The sequence below is a fragment of the Vicia villosa genome, linkage group LG7 (assembly GCF_029867415.1).
Source record: "Vicia villosa cultivar HV-30 ecotype Madison, WI linkage group LG7, Vvil1.0, whole genome shotgun sequence".
In the NCBI taxonomy this organism is placed as follows: Eukaryota; Viridiplantae; Streptophyta; class Magnoliopsida; order Fabales; family Fabaceae; genus Vicia; species Vicia villosa.
The window spans coordinates 67,626,450-67,632,348 of NC_081186.1; positions in this window are offsets into that span (position 1 = coordinate 67,626,450).

Here is a 5,899-nt window from a genome sequence, read left to right on the forward strand (position 1 = left end):
AATAGTGTTTTTAAAATAAATTTCAAAGAGTAAAAAAATTTAATTTCAATAATATATTTATCAAATACATTTAAGTATTACAGTTGTTTTTTTATCAAATACTTCTACAGTGTTTTCTAATATGGCTTTTCAAACCGTTGCTATTATTTAGGTAACTATTTATGTGCCGTAAATTTATTTTTTGTTTTTTTAAATGCTATTATGATTTTTTTTTGTGTGTTTCTTTTTTTAAGACAGTTTTTTTCTTATAATCACTAGAACAAAAAAATCTCATTCATATAAAGAAATATATTTATAATTACAAAAGGCGAAAGGGCATTAAAGATGGCAAATTGGGGGTGTTTTGGTTAGCCGTTTGTTGGAGTATTTGGTTAACAAGAAACGGATTTTGTTTTAGGAATGAAAAGTGGAATATTAACAATATAGTTTGGAATATAAAGTTTTTGGTGTGGAGGTGGGCTTCTTATGGCGAGATTGCTTATTCCAATTGCAATTTTTACGATTTTAGCAAAGACCCTTTGTCTTTTATATCGTAATGGGAATTGGTTTGTAATTTTGCTTTTTGTCGGGCTAGTTCCGCTCTTGTGTATCAAGGTTTGGAGAACCCTTAGTTCTCCCTTAAATATAATTCTTGCTTACACAAAAAAAAAAAAAAAAAAAAATTACAAAAGGCGCATTTATTAGAGGTAAAAAGAAAAGGCGCATTTATTCAAAAACAAATGACCATATCAAATGTACCATCAAACTTAAAATAGAAGTAAATCTTGTTTCTTAGAAGTAGATTATTTATTTTTAAAAAGTATATCTTGTGTGAGAGTTTTAAAAATTGAGGCTTAACTTTAAAGTCTTCGAAAAATTTCACCCAAAATCAATTTATATTTAAAAAGTATATTATTTTTTATAAAAAGTATTTTAATTTTAAACAAATATATAATTTTTTATTTTTGAGAAATAAAATAAAAGAATTTGTATTTAATAATTTTTTCCTTTTTTTGAAAATACAAATTTTGTTTTTAGAAAAAAAAAACATAATTTGAAATTTTCAAAAAATAATATAATCTAAAAATATTTTTTTATAAAAATGTAATTTTTAAAATTTTGGATTTAATTTTGAAAAAAAAAATATAAGGAGTCAAGTATAAAAAAAATTGGATTTTTTTTTCAAAAAAATACTTATTTACAAAAATACAAAAATAAAAAGTCAAATAAGATATCTAATTAATAGAGTTTTTCACATAGAGCTTTAGTGACATCTCTATAACTATTATCAGTTTGGTTGGAAAAATACATATTTTAATATTATTTATTTATTTTTGAAATAAGATATTATATATATTCAAAAACAATTCAGTACAACGCGACCCCGAGGGTTCAGCAACAAGCAAAAAAAAACCTACATCAAGTAAGGAGTAACATGCTCACGAAGTTTCGGTTTCCTCCAACATCTATGGACTATTTTCTTTATAATATTATTTTCTATACCTCTATTATCATTCCTATCTATATTCTTATATTTGTAAACTCTAAAATTCCTATACAACCAACACATATACACAGTTTCGGTGAAAGCAACCTTCTGGACAGTAAACCGCCAACCTTTCTTGTTACGGATAGATAACAACCACTCTACCTCCTGATCCCAACCACAAGGGGAATGCTCCACTTCCAACCAATTCAAGACACCAGTCCATATTGCCTTCATATTATAGCATTTAAAGAAGAGATGTTGTATATTCTCTTTTTCATGACAAATTCACAATTATCCTCATTAATAAAACCAAACTTACTCAGCCTATCTTTAATATTTTTCATTAGGGGTGGAAATAGACTAAGTGTGAATTTTGTCGGATAAAAATTTCAAAGTCTAAATTTGATATGTAGTATATCATTAATTTATTTTTATATTTAAACTTAATCTTTTCGAAGGTATGATTGATTTAATGACTTACTTAAAATCTTACTTCATTTGAATTTTTATAAATAAGCAATTTAATTAATATTAAATAAACCAACTAATTAAAATATTAATGAGATTAAATGTTAATTTGTTTTTATTTACTCATTTAAATTTATCTATTAGTATAAATTTTATAATACTATTTACTTGAGAGAACTTTTGACAACAACTTAAGATATTGTTCATAAAAAAAATCAACTTATTTTCATATATTTTTTAAAATATTATTTCCGTATTTTAATTTAAATTACAAAATATTATAATAATAATAATAATAATAATAATAATAATAATAATATTAATAATAATAATAAAATTATTTATGTTTATTTAAATAGGTAGATTCTACATATTTAAAAGATTTTTTTATGATATGTGACAAAAAAAAATTGATAAATAAATTTATAAAAAAACTTAAATTTTTTTATTTAAAAAAATATCTAATCTAACATGCTTATGTTAGTTGATGTACTCTAAGTTCAGCCCATATTTTTTCATACATAAAAGGATGAATGAATATGGATGAATGAATAAATTGAAGCCAAAACAATATCGAACAGGCGTTACAACAAAGTACTCGCAGATATTTATTTGAATGTGTCCTGAAATTGAAGAAGAAAATCTGCTTTGACTAAATAGGAATTTTTTTTTCAATATTTTAATAATTTGATTTGTATTTATTATTTAAAATGTATATGAAATTTTTTGAGATTATATTATTTTATTATTTATAATGTAATTTAATTTTGAAAAAATAAATAAATATTTTTATTAAAGAAATTAATTTAATTAAATGAAGGGTGGTGGGACGGAGATACCCGAACTCATTTGAGACAGGTTTAAATTTTAATTCTTCATTCTCTTTTGAATTTGAGAAAAAAACAAACAAAATTTGTTTAGAAATTCAAACTTCAATTTGAAAAAGGTAAAAACAATTCACAACCCGCTGTATTGTCATGCCTATGTTTAATGGCATAATAAACTAATCTGTCCAACTCACCATTTTGTCACTGTTGTAAAAATAAATAAGTAAAATACCAAAATCAGTGAATAGATAAAGCATTTCATTAGAAGATTAAAAAATAATCACAAACTATGAAAAACATAATAATTCTCGGTGTTAAAAATAAATAAATTATATAATGTTTAATTAATATTTTTATTTATTGAGTTAAATATTTATAATTATCATTTATTGTACTGAAATTTCAAAAATAAATTCAAAATTTTATTTTTTATTTTCTATTATTACAATATGTAGAAATTATTAAATCAAAAAATTTCATGTGTGTGTGGTTTAGCGGTGAAACGTTTGGGTCTTGAGAGTGTGCTCCTCTCAAGTAGGGGTGGGAATAGGTCAGACCGGCCTACAGGAGCCTATGACCTAGCCTATAGGTCAAGCTTAAGCTTTTTTAAAAGCCTATTTAATTAAATAGGTCAGGCTTAGGCTATTAAAAAAGCCTATGAAGCCTTATAGGCCGACCTATATTTTCATGTATATTTAAAATAGGCTAAATAGATCAACATATATTTGCATATATATTAGAAAAAAGACTAAATAGGCAAGCATATATATGCATATATATTAGAACAGAGGTTAAATAGGTCGGCCTATATATGCATATATTGGCCGACTTATAAGGTTTCTTAAATAATATGGATTAATTGAAAACCATAATTTAAAATAGACTTTTAAATAGGCTTTCAGGTCAGGTCAGGCCAAACTTTTAAAAAGGTCAGGCCAGGCCAAAAAAGAAAGCCTATTATAGGCCCTAGGTCAGACTCAGGCCTTTCAAGTTTATCATAGGCCAAGCCCAAGCCTTATAAAGCCCAGCCTAGCATATTTCCACCCGTACTCTCAAGGTCTTAGGTTCGAAAAATATATTTTTTTTTACATGGACCAAAAGTGCATTTAAGCCTTTATTTTTTTATAGGTTTGTTCTCCTTATTTTTCTTTTTATAGTTAGTTTTTTTTATTGTAATTAAAAATGTGTTTTTATTTTTTATTTTAATTAATTGGTTTACTTGTGGTACGTGTAATAGAGTATACCCTGTATGTGATGAGATGTCAAAGGATGTATTTTTAGCTTGGGCAATGCTAACATGTGTACCCTTAAGGCACATGTTAAGAGTTAAATGTGGTAATTTTTTCTTAGAAATTGTGCATTATTTTCATTAAAAGTTAATAATTAATGTGTTTATTACGTTTTCCAATACAAAATTTCTATATTTAAATTTCTTAACATGTGCCCTTGGGGCACATGTTAGCTTTATCCTTTTAGTTTTGACCTGTAAATAAAATGAATTACAGCCACAGTCGTATGACTTGGGTATTTGGAAATTTGGTTCTTTAGGCAACTGATTGCTAAGAGGTCTGATTTAAATGCTTATATGTTTGGCCACATGTCTTTATCCTTGAACAGATCGTAGGAGTAACAAGAATCAACCACCCCTTTTAATAAGGAGTGCACGTAGCCTATTGTGATTACTTTAGTTATCTCCCAAATACGTAGCTTGACATGTCCTCCTCTGATCTATGACTTAGACATATTAGGTTAGACCGAGCTATCCATGACTATAGCATATTGAGTTGGATCAAGCATGGTCGTGCGATTGTCGCATGATCTCATCTATTCGTCCCCAAGCTCTTTCTATGTCATTCTCGGGCTACATGATTGGTGGGGCAGCCTCTTTGAGGCCCATCCAAAATTATTTTAGTTTAGGGTCCCTTAAGCATGAGGCCTATAAGGGTGATGTGATTAATCTAAGGCATATCGGTTCACAGTACCTCAAGCATGAGGTCTAGAAGGGATATGTGGTTAAGGTAGGTCGTCCTAGTTCATAGTCTCTCAAGTGGGAGGTCTCAAAGGGCAAGTCTATCGTGTACGAGGCCTGGAAGGGTGATTCCCTCATGTACGATGCTTTGAAGTGCGAGTACCTCATGTTAGAACAAGATTTGTTCTGATCAATTATCTTAGTTTTGATGATAACAATAATATGAATTTTGCTTAAGATAATATGGTACTCTAATCCAATGCAATTTCCTTTTCAGGAAATATATAAAGAGTATGCATAATTCAGCGCTCAGAAGCTTTGTCTCAAAGGGTTCAGCATGCAACATCAGAACATGGTCTGGCAAGACATCAGAAGATGGTCGAAGCAGAATCAGAACATGGGTCTATGGAAGCATCAGAAGAACATGAGATCAGAAGCACTGAAGTTCTGATGGTATCACGCTCAGAAGCACTTCAAGGTCAGAAGCTCAGAAGATGCTTTGCACCAAGCTGTTTGACTCTGATGATATTCAAACGTTGTATTCACAAACATCAGATCAGAAGGAAGTACAAGTGGCAAGCTACGCTGACTGACAAAAGGAACGTTAAAAGCTATTAAAGGCAACGTCAGTAGACACAGCGTGAACAAGGCTCGAGGTAGTTGACAAAAGCGTATAACATTAAATGCGATGCTGTACGGAACACGCAAAGCATTAAATGCACTCAACGGTCATCTTCTCCAACGCCTATAAATATGAAGTTCTGATGAGAAGCAAGGTTAACGATTCTGAACAAAACAACTCATATTAACTTGCTGAAACTCTGTTCTATTCAAAGCTCAGAATCTTCATCTTCATCAAAGCTCACTACATTGCTGTTGTAATATATTAGTGAGATTAAGCTTAAACGTTAAGAGAAATATCACAGTTTGTGATTATAGCTTTTAAGAAGCAATTGTAATACTCTTAGAATTGATTACATTAAGTTGTAAGGAACTAGAGTGATCGTGTGGATCAGAATACTCTAGGAAGTCTTAGAGGTTATCTAAGCAGGTTGTAACTAGAGTGATCGTGTGGATCAGAATACTCTAGAAAGTCTTAGAGGGTATCTAAGCAGTTGTTCCTGGAGTGATCAGTGTGTGATCAGAAGACTCTGGAAGACTTAGTTG